Source organism: Canis aureus, chromosome 23, assembly GCF_053574225.1.
Source record: "Canis aureus isolate CA01 chromosome 23, VMU_Caureus_v.1.0, whole genome shotgun sequence".
NCBI lineage: Eukaryota > Metazoa > Chordata > Mammalia > Carnivora > Canidae > Canis > Canis aureus.
The window spans coordinates 14,665,607-14,685,031 of record NC_135633.1 but is presented as its reverse complement, the minus strand read 5'-3'; the positions used below and the strand labels follow the sequence as shown (position 1 = coordinate 14,685,031).

At 44.9% G+C, this 19,425-nt stretch overlaps 1 long non-coding RNA gene across 1 annotated transcript; it reads left to right on the top strand.

The window, feature by feature from the left end:
* Window positions 1-875: 875 nt before the first annotated feature.
* LOC144294645 (uncharacterized) lies at window positions 876-10,698 on the top strand. The gene is made up of 3 exons (XR_013362016.1): window positions 876-1,281; window positions 7,956-8,116; window positions 8,205-10,698. It is a non-coding gene; the product is annotated as an uncharacterized LOC144294645 (long non-coding RNA).
* The last annotated feature ends 8,727 nt before the right edge of the window (window positions 10,699-19,425 follow it).

The following is a 19,425-nucleotide window of genomic DNA, read 5'->3' as shown; positions in this document are numbered from 1 at the left end:
AGTGAGATAAAAGATACACCTTGTCCTAAATCCAGGTTAGTGGGCTGCACCCCCACGTACTATTCATCCTCTAAACCGCTGTCTATGTGATCTCAATTCCCACCGAGGGGGGAAAAGTCATTAACAATGAGCATCCCTTCCCTAGAAAGACTATGGAAACATCTCTGAAGCAGAAATTCTTCTTCTAAAGCTAACTTCTTAGCTCACTCAGTGGTTCCTCCATTTCAATTTTGTTGAAGAGGCACCCAAACAAGTTTTAAAAATGCCACTTCTTGATTAAATTGAACAGCAGCCACCAATTCAATTCTAGATGTAATGATTTTTGGAGCCGGAGAGAAGCATCTCTCTACCACCTTTCGGAGCGCGTATGTCCTGTCTCACTAAAAAGCAAATTCAGAGTCGGTAAGTCTGGTTTGGAGCCTGAGACTCTGCATTTCTAACAAGCTCCCAGGTGGTGCGCAAGCTATACCAGGTGGTATAAAAGACTCAGAACGAATCACAGATTAATCCCACATTCTCCTTAAAGCTTTGTCGGGAACCACAGAGGCAGCTGGGTGTCGGGGGAAAGGACAAAAGCTTGAGACCAGGACAAATTCAGTTGCGAATCTCAATTTCTCCATTCACTAGCTTCTCCGAATCTCACTTTCTTCCCTTCTCTCTCTCTTTTTTTAAAATTAAATTTGACAACACACACAACGAACGTAGTACGGTGCCTGCCGCAGGAATTGTTGAATGAATGGTAGCTGACGATATTGCTTTTGAAAAAAGATCATCAGGAGGATAAGTCACCATTCTCCCATTGATGCCACTATGGAATTTTGAGGAAAGGAGTATGTGTGGTCACAGTGCGCCCACTATTATTTTTTTGAGCACCTGCTCCCAACATTCTGGAACTCCTCTATCCTCCCCATCCTAACAACGCCTTGCCCCATGGCCTGCTGCTCAACAGCCCACGTTATCTCGACTTGCTCTAAAGCAGCAGTGTGTGCTGTCAAAGCCCCAAGTCCCGGAGGAAAGCGACCTAAATACTGCAGAGGAGAGAACAGAAGCCTGGGAGGAACAGGCACAGCCTCATGTGCCATCTCTCTCCTCGGTCCTTCCCCAAAGGCCTGCCCTGGACACGTCCCATGCCACCGTGATCTGGGGAAGGACAGGAACCACCCCTCAGCCACGCTTGCACTTTTGCCTTGTTCCTTCACCCCCAAGTCATCCAACGAAGACAAAGCCAAGTCACAGAACTGATCTGTGTGGTGTGTCCACTAGAATGTCAGCTCCCTGAAGGCAAGAATTTTTGCTTATTTTCCCCACCGCTGTCTCACCAGCGCCTGGCAAAATGCCACACAGTAGGTGCTCAGTAAATAGCTTTGAAATGCATGAGTGAGTCTGCAGAGGCAGCTGTGATAAATGCAGGAGCATGTGATTTGGAAGCAGGGTGGTTTGCACCCCACCCTCCCCGCTCTCAGCTGGCGGGTCGTGAGCGGGTGCCACTTTGAGCACATAGCTCATCAGGTTGAGCCTCGGTTTCCTCCCCTGTAGACCAAGAATAATGCCTACCCGTCCAAGTAAATATTGGATATAGAAGCGGCTGACGCGTGGCACATGATCCGATGCTGGAAGCTGAGTATCCAGCCCTCCTCTGTATCATTTGATATTACCATACTTTTAAATCACACAAACATTTAAAAATAGATGAGATGCAGGGATCTTTTGGAAGATCTCCAAGTTAGAAAAATAGCCTTTGTTCACTGGAGATTGAAATTATGCCTATATATGTATAGACACCTAAGAATGCATATGAATCTGACACTGACAAATGCGGAGCATGTGGAAATGCCAACCACTCTGTAATAAATCTGCTCTGGAGGAGGAGAGCGACGTTGGCTGGAGATTTTTATCCATTTGAAAATGTTACCATTCACCCAGGGAAAGCCAGAGAACGGCAGGGAGACGGTTGGATCCAAGTGCCCTGGCATTTCATTGCCCGCTGACGCCATCAATGAATTTAGAGGCCAGAGAGATGGCCACGTTGATTCATACAGTGCTGAATTAAGAAAATGGCATATTACAAAGAGGGAGAGAGCTGTCAAAGCCAAGGTTTCAGATATTTTTCTTTTGTCACAGACTGTTCCAGAATAAAGGTTGAGTGTGGAAATATCAGTGGTGTGGAACTCTGGTTACAAAGAACCCAGGTGCCCACTTCATGATAATAGCTTAATATCCACTTAGTGCTTTTCATGTGCCAAGCATTGAGCTAAGCACTCTACTTGGAAAACCTTATTGAATCCCCATAAAATCCCTGTGAGATGAAAGACCCTCCACCTCACAGATGAGCTGATTGAGTTGTAGAGGGGCGAAGTGACTGGCCCAGGTCACATAGTCAGGGAGAGGCAGAATGAGGGTCCCAGCCCAGGCCCATGTGATAGCAGAGCCCATCGTGACCTCAGTGGAAGGCTGAGGGGTGGGGCTGGGCTGGGCAGGAGGAGGCTGGAAGCCTGGGCTTGAGTTGTGAGCTCTACAGAGTGAAGAGTTTCAGAATCAGAGGAGGGTGATATCTGCCACTCAGTAGCTCCATGGTTTGGGACATGTTGCCCACTTAGCCTTCCTCATCTGAAACAGGAGGGTTTTCATCATCATCATAATAGTAACAACTAATTTTATATTCTGTGTCAAACACCGTTCAAGTATTTGACCCACAGTATTTCTTGAAGTGCTCACAACAATGGTTATAAAGGAGATCCTATTATTCCCATTTCTCAGAAACAAACTAATAATGACGAGGCACAGGGCTCAGCATACAATAAGTGCTCAATAAATGATGGTGATTTCCAGGGTGCAGCCCTGCCTTCCTGCTCACCTTGTGCAAGCTCTCCTTCAACCAGGACCACACCTCTGTACCCATCTGCACCCGTGACCTCCTCCCCTCCCTTCCTTCTATCTGTGCCTCTCCCTCTGTGGAACCCACCTGCCCCGGAAAGTCAGAGATAAAATCTTTGCCAACATTCCCTCTAGTGGTGGTCTTATACCACCCCCTCCTCCCCCAACTCTATTTTATTTTCTAGAATTATCAAAATTTAATTCCTTAGCATTTACACTGTAAAGATTCCACCAATTGAGGAGTAAAATATACATGCTGACTATAAAATAAGGCTGATCATAAGAATTGGTTTGCAAACACTGAAAGCATTCAAAGAAAGTTTCAGGGACTACTACGAATAACAGATAACACCAAGAGCTTGCAGTATGCCAGACACCTTACTGAGTGTGACTTTTTAAAATCACTACAATCAGTCTAGAAATAGACACAATGATTGTCCCTACTTTAGAGGTGTGGTGACTGAGACAGACAGTGTAAATGACTTGCTCAAGGTCATAGTGTCAGAAGCTGGTGGAGCTGACACTGGAATTCAGTGCTCTGACTTCAGAGCCTGGACTCCAGGCCTTTGTCCTCAAAGTACCACGACTCCAGCAAGGCAGACTGGTTGGGTTCCCAGCCTGTTTACACCATGCTGCTAAAACGAGAGGTTGCACTTCATGATCTCTGAGAATCACAGATCTTTAGGGAAATGGGTTCTCTTATTTAACCCTCTACCTATAGGATTAAGCTTATGACCTCTGATTTTACAGATTTGGAAACAAAGATGCAGTTTTCCAAGAAAGTAGAAGGCAGAGCCAGAATTGTTTTCTCTGACCCTAAACTCATGCCCTCTCCCCAGCAGAGGCTGCCTCTCCAAGTTCAGGATCACGGCCATCTGTGCTTCCAGTCATCCTTTATCCAACCCATCCATTTCTGGAATCTTTTTGAATTCGGGATGAATCTGGATTCCATCCTGGAATCATTTTTGTGATTCCAGTCATCCTTCTTCATCTAACTCACACATTTCTTTCCGGACTCTACTTCTGAGCTAGGCATGTTAATGAAAACTGAAATCAAAATTTCTATATTTTTCTGCAGTAGCTGGGGTTTTATTTACTGGTTTCTAACTCTAGGAATCCACAGAAAAATGGCATGGTTTTGGGTCAGCTTTCAGGATAGCTCATAGGTCAAAGAAAAGAATGTACTATTAAAAGTGTATATTAGATGTGAACAATGGTCCTAGCATCCCATTGTCCAAATAATGTATTATTCAAAGGTTTGTGAATGACCTTTTTTTTTTTAAGTAACTGAGCTTTTTTTTTTGAACATTAACATAAACAAACAAAAGAGGCCAGTAATCTCAAAATCTAAATTCTATGTCAAAAAAATACTGAGGTTTATCAAGAATAAACTCATATGATAACTAGTATGTGGAATTTATGAGGATATACGGTTTATAAAAAAATATTAAAAATATCCAAGTATTTGTATTTTTGTATGAAAGATTCCCTCCCTGCCTTTCTTCTGTTTAGGAAAGTTTCTTTCTAGAAATAAACGTTGAATGCCTATTTAAAGGAAAAGAAAATTTGACAAAGAAACCAACCTTAAATCCCAGCATGCTAACACAACTATTTTAATGTTTGCACGTTCTCTTTCATCTGTGGTCTGCATTTAGACACATTTTAAATATCTACTGACCTAATATTTTATATTCTTAGATTTTTTTGTACTTAACAAAGCATAAACATTTTATATATTTCTATGTATTTATACAATTCCAGAGACTGATGGACTATACTTTTCTAAACCATTCTCCTAATGAATATTTTCTATATTCTGCTATTCTGGATCTGTGCTATCTGAATAGGTAGCCACTGGCCACATGTGACTATTGAGCACTTGAAATGTGTCTAGTCTGGGTTGAGGTGTATTTTGAAGATAAAATATGCACGAGGGGCGCCTGCATGGCTCAATCAGTTAAGCATCTGTCTTTGTCTCAGGTCATGATCCCAGAGTTCCAGGGTCCTGCTCAGAGGGGAGTCTACTTCTCCCTCTGCCCCTCACCCCACTCCTGCTCTCTCTCTGTCTCAGATAAAGAAATAAAATCTTTAAAATATGCACCAGATTTCTAAGAAAAAGCACTGTAAATGTTTATATTGATTATTGATGCTGACATTTTATTATTTGGAAATATTAGGTTCAAGAAAGTAAATTATTAAAATTAATCTCACATTTAAAACAATCTTTGAATATAGTTCCTAGAAAATCTTATTTTTTGTTGTTTTTTAGAGAGCAAGAGAACATGCAAGTGGTGTGGGCGGGTGAGGAGGTGAGGAGAGGGGCAGCGGGAGAGGGAAGGAGAGAATCCCAAGCAGGCTCCATGCCCAGAGTGGTGACCGACATGGGGCTCGATCTCACGACCCTGAGATCACAATCTGAGCTGAAATCAAGAGTTGGTTGGGATGCCTGGGTGGCTCAGTGGTTGAGCATCTGCCTTCGGCTCGGGTCGTGATCCCAAGCTCCTGGGATCGAGTCCTGTATCAGGCTCCCCACAGGAAGCCTGCTTCTCCCTCTGCCTATGTCTCTGTGTCCCTCATGAATAAATAAACAAAATCTTTAAAAAAAAAAAAAAAAAGAGTTGGACACTCAACCGCCTGAGTCACCCAGGTGCCCCGTTTCCTAGAAAATTTTAAATATGCGGTTTGTATTACACTTATATAGGACAGGGCTGGGCTGGATAACAGTTCAGTGAACAACTGCCTTCATAGAGATTTCTGCTTCTCTTGAATTATTTCCCCAATCTGCATGTCTGTGCGTGAGCTTATTAAACAAAAGTTGACTTTGTTCTGAGTTGAGCAAGTTATTATGCCTCTAGGGGCCTCAATTTCCTCACCTATGAAATGGAAATAGCACTATCTCCTAAGGCAGTTTTCAGGATTAAATGAATTTCTATATGTTAGGTACTTAGTAAATATTAAGAACTATAAAACTGTTACATGTTATTCTGATGATAAAGATTATTTTAAACTATAATTCTTTGATTACTACTCAGGACAAACGTTTACCAGGATACGTGCTTAGTATTTGTTTTTTGTTCTATGTAATTTTTTTCTTTGTGTCCTTGGGTTACTGTTCTATTGAGATCTTGGTCTCTTTCCTTAAAAATTTGCATATTTCTTCATACATGCATATCGTATGCTTCAATATTTAATCATTTTAAGACTTCTCTTTTTCAGTTTGTTGTCTACCTTTTAATTTCATGTCATGGTTTTAAATAAGTTTCACATTCAATACAGCCCTTGATTTTTAAAAATTTAATTCCTCCTTTACTTCAAGACTGGTAAAGTTATCCTTCAGCAAGTGATATACTTTATCACTTATATATCCTTTTTTGTCTGTTGGCCCTTTATATATTTTGAGGTTGGTTAATTTGTTTAGATGCAGTTGGGTTTTAGTAAGGTTTTAGACTTGGACATGGCAGAGGAAACTCTTCCATTTGGGGTACGTGGAGACATTAGGAGCCTTCCCAGGATGTTATGGTGACTTCACTTCGCTTCTGTGTTCAAATGGATCTGCGCTGAGCCCTTGCTATGTGGAAATGTGCCTGCAGGTAAAATCAGGCAGTGCCGGGTTCAAATCCTCACTACTTACTAGCTGTGTGTTTGGAGGCAAATCACTTAACCATCTGGGAGCCTCATTCTGCATTACTGGAGATTAAATGCATATGAAAATGCTTAGCACAGAGCAGCCAAAAATCAAATTCAACTTTTAAATTCTTTATTTTAATGCAATATTCAAGATTATCTCATTTTTTTAGTGAGTCAGAAAAGGGAGTGGTTCTATATTAAACTTTTCCTTGTTAATCACATTTGGCTAGATGTACCAGAAATTAGCTACCCCATAAAAGATGACTAGGATATGCCTGCTGTCTGTTTAGGAGGACAAAGTGGTGGCTTTCCTTCTGTTCCACTCTTTATATTAGGCTTTTACTTGCAGTTGCTCCTTAAAACAAACCTATGAGGAAGACAGTTTACTCTTTCCTCTCCCCTCCCTCCCCTCCTATGTCTTCCCCTTGTTCTCCTATGTCTTCTCCTCCCTCCCCTCCTACGCCTTCCCCCTCCCTACTCTCCCTTCCTTTCCCCACCCCTGTCTTCCCTTCCCATCCCTTTTCTTGGAAAAGAAAACTGGTGCCCAGGAAGGTTTAGTAACTTGCTCAGTGTGGCATAGCAGCAGCGTCTCTGACAAAGCAAAAGCAGTGTCCTGGTCCCATGCACTTGCCAATGCAAGTTGCACCCTCTAGGTATGCAACTGATTGAACTGGATAATTTCTGGTCCCTTCCAAACCAATTAACATAGTTATTAAGATCTCAGGTTTTGGATTCCAAGAGACCTGGCAGGGTCCATATCCCAACTCTACTACTTACAAGCTGTATGATCTTGCGCTGGCCAATTAACTTCTCTCAACCTCAATGTTCTCATCTGTGGCATGAAGCTCATAATTTCCCCGGACTTACCAGGTTTCAGGGAGGCTGAAGAGAAATGGTTCAAGTAAAGCATGTAGCATAGCATCTAGCGGGTAGTAAGTGCTCAAAGCTAGTCAACCAAAAAAGGACACACTGAACAATGTCTAGAAGCAGTTGGGTTTGGAGGTCTCAAATTGGAGTTAGGGCATCCAAATGCTTGATCCATGAACTAGTATATAATATCATGGAGGCTTCTGGAAGTTTTCCAGTGCTGTGTTTTGGGCCTCGTTGGCATTTCAGACACACAGAGACATCCATGCCAACTCTGCGGGCAGGTGCCATGTTCTTTACCTGTCCCCACGCAAAAGGGCATGGTTGGATATAACATGAGAGGTGACAGGAACTTCCCAGAGACATACAGTGTTTAGTGTTAGTTTATCTGGTGTGGGCACTCCTGAGGCGCGGCTGCAAGGCACTTGAACTTGACTCTATCCTACTGTTGAACTGCACATTCACCAATGGCAATCTGCTGATCCTTTCCCACTGCTCCCAAGGCTGCTTTTGCCTCTTTTGCCTCAGTGTACCCAAACTGCCTTTCTCATGGAACTTCTCACACTGTGTTGCCCTCATCTTTACAGATGTCGCTGGCCTCCTGGGGGCACCACTGCTCTCACCAACTACCTTGAGCCCAGACCCCACCTTCTAGAGTGGGGAAGAAAGGAAGCCAACTCCAGCAGCTAGGACCATGAGGACCTTGTGAGAAGGCTGAGGAAAGGGTTGCATCACACACCACACAAAGGTAGATCTGAAGCCCGGGCTTTGAAAACTCATTTGCCTTGCAAAGTTCTTTGCCCGAGGAGCTCACAGTCTCACCTCTCTCTTTGCAGACCACCAGCTCCTTTTTGGCGTCCTCAACAAGCCCGCAAAAACTTGAGAGCTGGTTAACAAGTATCTCAACCACCACATCTGTCCTTCCCCAAATCATGCCTCCAGCATCAAAGCCCCATCCCTGAGCGTCTCAGCAGACTCTACCCAACAGATCTTGAGCCTTTCTGCAGGCCAGCATGCAGATTCTGTTAAGGAAATCGTGTTCTCTCAGTGATGACTCTTTTGATCTTCATGCTACCTCAAGCTTGCTTGACTGTGAGCTCTCTACTAAAAGCTGACATTTACCCCATGCTCACTATGCCAGACACTGCTCGAAGTGCTAGACGAGGACTTTTTCATTTGTTCTCATGACAAAACTGGATGATAAAGTCCATCGTTACCCCAGAGATGAAAACCCAAGATGGATTTAAGTTAGGTCACTTGCCTAAGATTACACAGCGAGTGAGAGACCTGGCTTTCAAACCCAGAGGGTTGGCTCCAAGGCCTGCACTCTTCAGCAATATTCCATGAGGGCAAAGTCTGGATTGTTCTCAGGTCCCAATCCCCAGCCCCGGAGACAAGGAAGCTCCTCACTATGAAGTGGTGTTGACTGTTGGCCAAGAAGGCAGATTTAGTGGGTCTTACTTCCCCTCTTCTATTTCGGAATACTTATTCCCTTCCATTTCATCACTTAACTGAAAAAAAAAATCACATATGCAGTTGTTTATCATTCACTGGGCACTGTGCGCCACAGAGTCCATGCCCTGGTGTGTCAAGGTCACTGCGGGCAAGCAAGACACAGTATCCAGTCAGGTATAACTCAACACAGAAAACACATTGAGAGGCACTGGAATACAGAAGTGACCCTGCAGATGAAGGAGTGGTTGGCTCTCTGGAGAGAGAAGGAAGAAGCAGTCCCTGGGAGGAACGAGAACTAGGCTGGATTGTGAAGGAGATGGGGATACAAAAGAAAATTAAGTCTAAGGTAGAAAGCTACAGTGTTATGGAAACCCGAGTTGGGCTGCTCAGCGACTGAGAGCCAATACTTGACACACCAGTGTTGGCTGGAAAGGAAGGTTGCTTTGTTCAGGAGGCCAGCTACCTGGGGAGAGGGCAAACTGATGATGTGCAAAGACCATCTCTGAGATTCCAGGTGAAGGATCAAGCAGGGTTTTTGAAGGGGAAATTCAGAGTAGGAGCTGACACCAGATTGATGAAAGGGGCAGGGTAACTTATGACTAGTCATGAGGAAAGGTGGAGCATGCACATTTAGCAAACATCATGTAACATACATCCCGTGTGTTCGCTTTGGGGTAGAGACAACACTAGAAAGAGGCAAAATTCAGCCCATGACGTCAGGAGGTTATCTCAGGACAAGGGGAAGGGGCTATGGGCAAGCTCAGAGAGCCCGCATAAACTGGATGGGGCCCCGGGCTCTTACCCCAGGTAAGGAATGCAGGGTCTCGCTTGTTCCTCTGCTGGAACCCTATCAGTTGACCCCAAGTCCAGGCTTTTACAGAGACAGCCAGTGAGTTCATTAGTGGGGTCTGAAAAGACATAATAACTGATTAGGAGGAAATAGTTCCCTGAAAAACAAGCTTTAGATGTTCTGCTGGTTTAACCCTGTGGGGTGTGGTTTCAACACCATCGGTCCCCAGTCCTGTCCTAATAATTATACATATTGAGTGAAACAGGGAGACTCACCAGAAGGTGGAACTCAGGAGGGGCCAGGAGCAGCCTTGATTCCCAGCTAACAGCCTGACACACTCCCACCCACCCACCCCCACCCGGCGCCAGGGACTCAGAGACGTATCTAAGCAAAGAGGAGCTGGGGTCCTTCTTTCCTTCTGGAGACAGAGCAATCCGAAGACACCATTGGAGAATGGATGGCTCTGCAGACCCACAGCTGGCTGACCCTTTGGGAGGCTCTTAGAATGGTCCATAAGAGGAAAAGACAATGGTCTGGATTCAGGAGGGGAAAGCAAGTGTTTGAGGGTGTCTTAGTGAGGTGTGGAAGTTTGGGCATCACGGATTCCACTCTTTTTTGTTTTGGTGACAGCATTCTTGTTTAACCTCATTGATAGAGATTTTCTTGGTTAAATCTCTCAACTCTCTTGACTTGAGCCAAGACTCTTGATTTGCCAAACTGAGGAACTTGCCTCACGCTCTGGGTATATTACCTCCAGTCCAACCAGAAGTAATGAAGCCAGCGTGGCCCACAAGTTATTTCTTTTCATCTATCTTTCCCCAGCCTCTTTCTCAGAAAGAGTTCAGGAGCTGTGATCTCAGATTCACAATTCTGTGCTGAGATCTTAGAAAATGAAACTTGAGAAAACGGCACAGTGCGGTGATTTTCCAGCAGGACTGTCTTCACTGGACCATGTTCTCTGACCAGTTAATTATCTTCCACAAAGGCCGGGGATGCATGCAACTGACCATTGGGAAGCCTTGGCAGCACATGGGCATTGGGAGGGGATGGCATTGCTGTTTCTTTAAGTTCTGATCATATATGACCACACAGATGGGAGGATGGAAGTTGTATCCGCAGCACCTGTGCAGCCCACTTATTGGTTGCCACTCAATAAATATTTGCCAGATGAATGAACGAATAAATGACGTGACGAACAGAAGTGAGACAGCTTGTACATGGCCATATAAAGTTGAGCTTGCTTGAATTGTGTCCTTTCAAACTGCTCTCACCACATTGGGGAAATTGAGGCAGCTAAGCCAGTCCATTATTGGGTCCTCTTAAAGAGAGATTCAGATACTGGAGCCACAGGCTATAGCCCCAGAATCTGGTACCTGATAATGAGGATGTAAAAACTGAAGCTCTTAAAACTCCACATTTACAGATTGATCCTAGCAAAATAATCCCTTTTCAGAGTCGAGTCTTCTCTGGGCTTTCAGTTTCCCCCTAGAACAATCCACCGGAGTTACCATTCTGAAATAGAGATCTGGGTTGAAACTCCACCCTGCTGGAAACAACAGCCCCTCACCTCTCCAGAAAAGGGGGACTGACACCCATTGAGAGCCTGACCTCTGCTATGACTGTGCCAGGAGTTTGCACTCTGCCTTGTTTCAGCCTAACAACACCCCTGCAAGGTGGGCATCGTGTCCCCATCACATAAACATGGCTGCTGGGACTCAGAGGTAAGGTAACCTGATCTCGGTCACACAGCCAGTAAGTAATGGAACTTGGATTCAAAACCAGGTTTGACACACTCCAAACCGCCGGGTTGTTTCTGCTCATACTGCACAGCCAGGAATCTTTTCCACTGCACCACGCTGCCCAGAAGTCTCTGTAGAGCTACAGGCCCTTGATGAGCTGACGCCAGCCCACATGTCTGGCCTCCTCTCCCTCGCTCCATGCCCTCTCTCCCTGAGCTCTGGCCACAACCAGCCCACAAAGCATTTCAGGAGTGGCTGGTTTCTCCCAGGCCATACGACCTTTGCAGGGCCCTTGGTCTCTCTTGTCTGTATACCTTCCCCCTTTGTCTACCTGGCAAGCTCCTATTCATCCTTCAAGATCCAGGTCAAATATCCCCTGTCTGTGAAAGTTTTTCTGGTCACTCTCCCAGGAGGCAGTTGGGGGTCCCCTGCCCAGGGCCCCCATTGCCCTGCATGCCCACGTCCATCACCCAAGCAATTCTCTCATCTCTTCCTGTCTGGCATCCCTTTGGCCAGGATTCCACGTTTAAGAATCCACTGCAGGCAGATTCCGTGTGCTGCCAACCCTCCAACGGGGCAGATGCCACCCCCTCTCTGTGGAAAACGCACACAGCATTCCACACAATGAAATCAGGCAATTGTTTTAAAATGCAATCCTTCCTGGATGGAATTAACTGTCAGGTGAGCTGTGGTTCTATTTGCAGAGCAGAATGTGAGTGTGTGGTGGCTTTTCCGGTTCTGCACAAGACACTACATTCATCTTTTTTTTTTTTTTTTAATGACTAAGAGGAATCTATGAAATGTATGGGCTATGGAACCTTGACATTAAATTAGCCTCACACTGTCCCTGCTCCTCCCACTCCTGTTCTATGAATAGTAGGCTGTGCAGAGAGCAGGACAAATGGATCAAAAGTGACACCACCTTACCGGAGAGACTGGAGCTCAGGATTATGGAATACTGGCTGCGGGCTTGTGATCCGCACACAAACCACTGCATCATTCAGCTTCCGCAGATCTCGTTCTCTTGGACAGAGTACTGCGCTGCCATCTGCACACCTGAGTGAGCTGGTCATGAAGATCCAAACGACGATTACCATCATAATCACAAATAGCTCTTGTTAATTAGCTTTCTACGTTCCAGGGAATTTTCATACCATAGGCTTTGTCCTGCTACCCTCACCCCGAGCTTGCAAACAAACAGCTTTGTGGTTAAAAACAAGTTCTGGAATTGGACAGGTGTGGGTTTAAATCCTGACTCTCCACTTCCTAGCTGGGTGACCCTGGGCAAGTCACTTGGCCTCTCTAAGCCATATAAGCCTCATGTATGTAAAACGAGGGTACGAAACACATATCTCCTTGAATTGCGAGAACGAGTAGAGCAGAAGAGCGAGGGGCCATTTATCATCTTACTATCCCTGTTACGCAGGGATAGAAACTGCCCGGGGTTGGTTACACAGCGAGTAAGTGGTAAAGCTGGGAGCTCAGATCTGTGTCTTTCAAATATAGCTCTCTCCAATGCGGCGCCGCGATACTGCACAGTGGTTCAGAGCACAAGCCACAAGGATTCAAATTCTGGCTCTGCTACTCACTAAGATTTGTGATCTTAGGCAAGTGACTTGCCCTCTTCTCTGTGTCTCAGTCTCCCCACTTGAAAACTGGCTGAGATGGGTTTGCTGGGACCATTGAATGCGTTGCCGTATGTACAGCTCTTACCTTAGTACCCGAAATGCAGTAAATGCTCTGTAAACATTTGCTAGGAGGTTGACTTTCTTAATCTTCCAAATGTTGGGTCTGGCTGGACTCTGATGACAAAAGTCGAGGTGAGTGATGGGGGATGTTTGGACAGTTGCTCTGGACATTCTGCTTTTCTTGGATACCTATCAGGCCCCTAAATCTCCTCTGGGATACACATTCCCAGTTACTTCAACTGCTCCTAATGACACTGTTGTAAAAACCTCAACCCATGCTTTGCATGCTTCGTCCTCTAGAGCAGGGTTTCTCAAGCTTGGCACCATTGGCGTTTGGTCTGGGTAATTCTTTGTTGCAGAGAATGGGGGGCTGTCCGGTGAAGCGTAGGATGTTTAGCAGAATCCTGGATTCTACCCACTAGATGTCAGTAGCATCCCCTCCCAGTGTGACAACCAAAACACGTCTCTAGACATTGCCAAATGTCTGCTGAAGGTCAGAATCACCGCTGGTTGTGAATTGCTGGTCTAGCACGTGGCCCCCAGAACTGACAAAATTCTCAGGCTAGAGTCTGGGAGCCGGTTGCGCAGCCCTGACCATCTCTCTCTTTTTTTTTTTTTTTTTTTAAGATTTTATTTATTCATGAGAGACACAGGAGGAGGGAGAAGCAGGCTCCATGGAGAGAGCCCGACATGGGACTGGATCCCAGGTCTTCAGGATCAAGCCCTGGGCTGAAGGCGGCGCTAAACCACTGCACCACCCGGGCTGCCCCCTGACCACCTTTTAAGGCAGCTACAGATGACTTCAGCTCCTTTGACAGTCAGGCGGCCCCATTCTCTCACTCAACTTACTAAGACCCCTGAGTCTTTCTCAGGGGTGCCTCTGCCTGTGCAGATGGATTTTTGGCCTTGAGTACATCTCCTCCTCATATTAGAGACATATATTATGACCCAGCCTGTCTAAGATTCCCAGGGAACACTACAAAAGCCGCCCTCCCCCCTCTTCCCCTGACCCAGAAGCAGCCACCCTCGTCTGTTCTCCATCCTGACTTGTCTGCAAGGCCTGGTTTGAATGCCACAACCTTAGGACGATCCCCTCGTCCTTCATAAAAACCGTCTCTCCCATTCTGTCTCCACCATGCCTCGTTTGCATCCTATGGGCTGTTTCTCCCAAAAGATGATCAGCTCTTTGAGAGCAAGGGCTTACTCAGTGAATAGTACTTTTCCATTCATCAGCTCAGTGCAAAATCTATCCCAATGAATGTTCTTTGAATGGAATTATATCCTGGCCTGCTCATAAACCCTCAACATCTCCTGGTGTCCTAAGACATTAACATTCAACAATCCTCCTTGGCATTCAACACCTTCCACACATTAGTCTCCAACAAGACTCCAGATACATCCTCCAATGTAGTCAACACACTCTGCTTCCATCCAGGAACGAGTCTGTCTGATAGCCCACAAATAGCTACTTCCCTAACCCGAACCACCTACCTCATCTTCAAATCCTCGTCATCTTCTCTGGCATAGCTCAGTTCATATTTAACTGCTTCAAATCCATTTTGGAATGAGGCAGGAGATAAAACACAAACCCTGTTCTCTTAGCAGAGACTTTCTAAAGTCAGAATGCTGGAGGGATTGGTACAGGCAAACCAGATAGGCGTGGGTTCAGATCCCACATCTGTAGATTTTGTAATGGTGTGACTTCCAGAAAATCACTTCGTCTTGCTATCTCAGTCTCCTCATCCATAGAGGGGTATCATCATATTAGTGGCTAGGTATATCAGTAGCATAGGGTAGTGGGGAGGAGTGAGATAATGCAGGAAAGTGTTCAGCCTAGAGAGCCCAGCACGGGGCAAACACCCCAGAAACATCAGCTGTTATCAGCTCTTTCCTGACCAATCTGTCTTCTATAGATGTCCCCTCTGAATCCCCATAGTCCACAGAGTGTATTACCTGAGGTGTCCCTCCATTATATACAGTCTTATATTATTCAGTTGGTTGAACTTAGGACTTGGTTTTCTCTCCCAATAGATAGCTTAAATACTCAGGAACCAGCATTCATTTGTTTGACGAATGCCTGGTATGTCTCCCCATTTGCATTGGACTGGGCAGTGTGGATGGAAAGTGTCCTTGGACCCTGACCCCTGGAAACTTATAATTTCATGAGAAAGATAAGATGTGTATAATAAAGAGTTATAACCATGGAGAGAGTGATTAGTGTCATTGGAAAAGTTTAAAAGTCCAAAGGCAAGAAGAATCCCCTTTGCCTCGACCATCAGGCAGGATTCAGGAAGTCTGAGTCTTACAGAGATGGGGGATGGTGAGAGAATGCTTTATGGGAAGATGGAATGGGTTGGGCCAAAGCATGGAGGTGGGAAGGCAAGAGGCTTCTCTGGGGAACTGAGTAGTGCAATGTGACTCGACTGTGGGCTATGTGAAAGGCAGTAGTGGGAGATAAGGTGGGAAGGTAGGAGGGGCCTTGCATACAAGGCTAAAGAGGTTGCACTACATTTTTATGGGGTGGGGAGCAACGAAAGGCTTGAGCAAAGGAAGCACTTGCTCAGATTTGTGCAACTGGAAGATAAATTCAGAAGGATACAGGAAGATCATTAATGTGAACCCAGTAATAATTCAGGTATGAGAGGGAGGGGATTAATTTAGGCAGTAGCTGTGGGAATGGGAGAAGGGGATGGATGTGAGCAAAACCCTGTGAGTGTGGCGAGGACGTGGATTACTAGGTGATCTTCACCTTGCCCCCACAGTCTATCCTTCATCTAGCACCAGAGGGATCCTCTGATCTTTATGATCACGTCACTCTTCTGAACAAAACTCTCTGAAGGCTTCTCACCTCTCTTAGAATTAAATTCCAATCCCCTTTTCATACCTTTCAGCAGCCTGCAGTCTGTAAATGCTGCTTCTCTGGCTTCATCTCTTTACTTTCAACCTGTCACTTGATGCATTCCAGCTACTGACCTTTTTGCTGCATCTCAAGCATGCTCCCACCTCTGGGCCTTTGCATTTGCTCTTTCCTCTGCCCAAATCTGCCTCCTCAAAGAGCCCTTCTCTGACGAAAATAAACAGCATTTCCACCCCATCACTTTCTATGTTCTTTACTTTTATTATTAGCACTCGTCATTTACTGGCATTATAATATCCTTTGATGTGTTTACTGTTGGCCTTCTTCATAGAACGCAAGTTTCACCAGTGGTCCCTGGTGTATCCTCGGAATAAATAAATGAGTAAATAAAAGGAGGGGGCAGTCAAGGAGAAACACATGTATCCAATCTGGGAAAATGGGGCTCCAGGGGGAACTGCTATTGATCAAGATGGAAAATACATAAGAAGGAAGGATTCTGGAAAGGAAAAAGAGGTCAGCTCCAACATTTACATACATGGAACCAGCAAGACACCCTAGGATTACCCTAGTAATAACCCTAGTAATAGGGTAATTAGTAATACCTAATTCCTAGTAATACCTCCCAGGAGGTAGCTGGGAAAGGAACTAGAATTCAGGAGGGCATTAGGATTCAAGAATAAGCCATAGAGAGGTGATTACTTAGCCATAAGACTGAATGAGCCAAGAGAAAGGCAGAGCACCAAAGACCCACCTATGAGGGGGATCCAAGGTGGGGGAACAAGCAGGGGAAGGGAGGTTGTCATAGCTGCCCATTGACCTTGGGAGTAAATCTCAAGGCCTCTCCATGCATCCATAAGACCCTGCATGACCCGGTTCTTTGTTCATGATTTTGACCTTGTCCTCTGCTTTGCTGCCTGCCCTCCAGCTATACTGGCCTTCTTTTAACTTCTTGAATTTGCCAAGCTCCTTCTATCCTCAGAATCTCTCCAGTTTTCCTTTCTTTTCCTGGAAGTTACTCCTCCAAACTCTCCACAGCTCATGCAGCTAACAGTTTTTTCATCCTAAAGGATTCAGCTTAAAAATCCCTTAAGTTGTCTCTCCCTGGCTTCCCCTTTCTGCCACCTCCTCCATGTTATTTGCTTTTTTTTTTTTAAGATTTTATTTATTTATTTATTCATGAGAGACACACAGAGAGAGGCAGAGACATAGGGAGAGGGAGAAGCAGGCTCCATGCAGGGAGCCCCATGTGGGACTCGATCCCGGGTCTCCAGGATCATGCCCTGGGCTGATGGGAGGCGCCAAACCACTGAGTCACCCAAGGATCCCTGTTACTTGCTTTTTAACACTCTATAAATGTGTAAATGCACACAGACATACACATGCATGCACACATGTGCACACCTGCACAACAGGTGGCTGATACAGAGAATATATATGACTGTCTCATGTCTGTCCTCCTAAACCACACACTTCAGGCTCCAGAGGTCCATGATGATAACTGTGTTGTTCACCACTGTGTCCCCAATAACAAGATCAGGTGTAATACATAGCAGATGCTCAATAAAAACATGTTAAATGAATGAGCTGAAAGAGTAGCAAAAGACGTGGGAGGAAAAGCAAAAACATAGAATGGAATGAGGTCAAGATGGTGTTTTCAAGTAGAAGCATGGCATTGGCACTGTCCAGTGCTGCAGCTGAGTGTGGCAGGCTGAGACCAAGGAAAGCCAAGAATCAAGGGCCTTGATTCTCATGACTTTAAGAATCCAATTTAAATATGGCAGTGAGGACAGCCCTGGTGGCTTAGTGGTTTAGCACTGCCATCAGCCCAGGGCGTGATCCTGGAGACCCGGGATCGAGTCCCACGTCCAGCTCTCTGTGTGGAGCCTGCTTCTCCCTCTACCTGTGTCTCTGCCTCTCTCTCTCGCTGTGTCTCTCATGAAATAAAATAAAATAAAATCTTTAAAAAAATATGTTGAACCTCTATAACAAACAAAGGTTTATATGCATACTATTTTATTTATTTATTTTTGTTTATTTATTTATTTATGAGAGAAACAGAGAGAGTGAGATCAGAGGGAGGGGGCAAGGGGAAAGGAATATGTTAAACAGACTCCCCACTGAGTGTGAAGCCTGATGGTCTGATGTGGGACTCGATCTCATGACCCAAGAGATCATGACCTGAGCTGAAATCAAGAGTTGGAAGCTTACTCAGCTGAGCCACCCAGGCACCCTTATATGCATACCCTTTAAAAAAGTATTTAAAAGTCAAGTAGTCATCAAATTCATGGAGCCAAAAAAGAGAAGGGTGGTTGCCCGGGGCTGGGGTTTGGGGGAAAGGGAAAATTTAGTTTTGTAGGATGAAAAGAGCCCTGGAGCTAGACAGTGGTGATGGTTACACAACAAAATACATGTACTTAAAGCCACTGAGCTAGGCACTTAAAACTGGTTAAGGTGACAAATTTTATGCTGTGTGTATTTTGCTATAATTATTTTAAAGCCCACTAGAAATGAGTAAAAAATGAAATCGAACACTCTAATAGGCAAATGAGCAATGGATATAAACAATAGTGTACAGGTGAACGATACAGGGGTGATTAAAGTCTATTTAACTTCAAGGGTTGAGGACAGGAAAAATTTGACCAATATGAAAGGTAAAGTACAGTGATGATGTCTAGTCATGGCTGTGAGGATTCAGACATTCTCATGCACCATGCATGGGAGGGTAACCGGGCCCTGCTTCTGTAGCAGACAGTCAGGCTCTAGCTATCAAAACACAAAATGGGAGCCCATTTGATACAACAACTCCACTCTTAGGAATATATTCTAGAGAAATAACTACTCAAATGTGTAAGGAGATTTATCTCAGGACTGCTTGGAACTTACAAAAATAGGAAGCACCTAAACAGTTGTGAACAAACTGATTTTTTTAAATGATAGTGCAAGCACACAGAGGCCAGCAACCAGCCGTTGAAAAATCAAGATGGCTCTCTCTCTCTCTTCTAAGGTGGAAAGAAAAATAAAACACAGTGAAAATATCACAACACGGTATTATACGATCTACTTTTTACTTCTTAGAAGTACACAATGGTCCCTTTTAAAAATTATTTAAAAGAAAAGATCTAATGTATGCTTGTAAATGCAGAGAAAAGAACTCAGTGGTGCCAAAGGTCAACTGGAAACGAAGGAAGAATTTCACTTTTAACTTTACACGCCTCTATAATGTTTGCTCAAGGTTTTCTAAAAGTGCCCTCAAGTTTTTGTAATAGAAAAGAAACCATTATGGGAAAATGTGGAAGTAAGTCCCAAGTGTTTGGGGCAACCCAGAAGCAAGAGTCACTAACAGCCCAGAAGAGTGTCAGGATGGAGGGAGGGGACACACAAAAAGGTGTTGGGAAGCCAGCAGGAATGTGTTAAGTGGAGAAGGTGATAAGGGAGGTGGACTCCTGGGAACCAAGTTGGGGAGAGCAGGGGTGGAGTTGGGGGGGCCAGGAAACTGAGAGGGCAGGGATAGGCAGTGAGTCCAGGAAA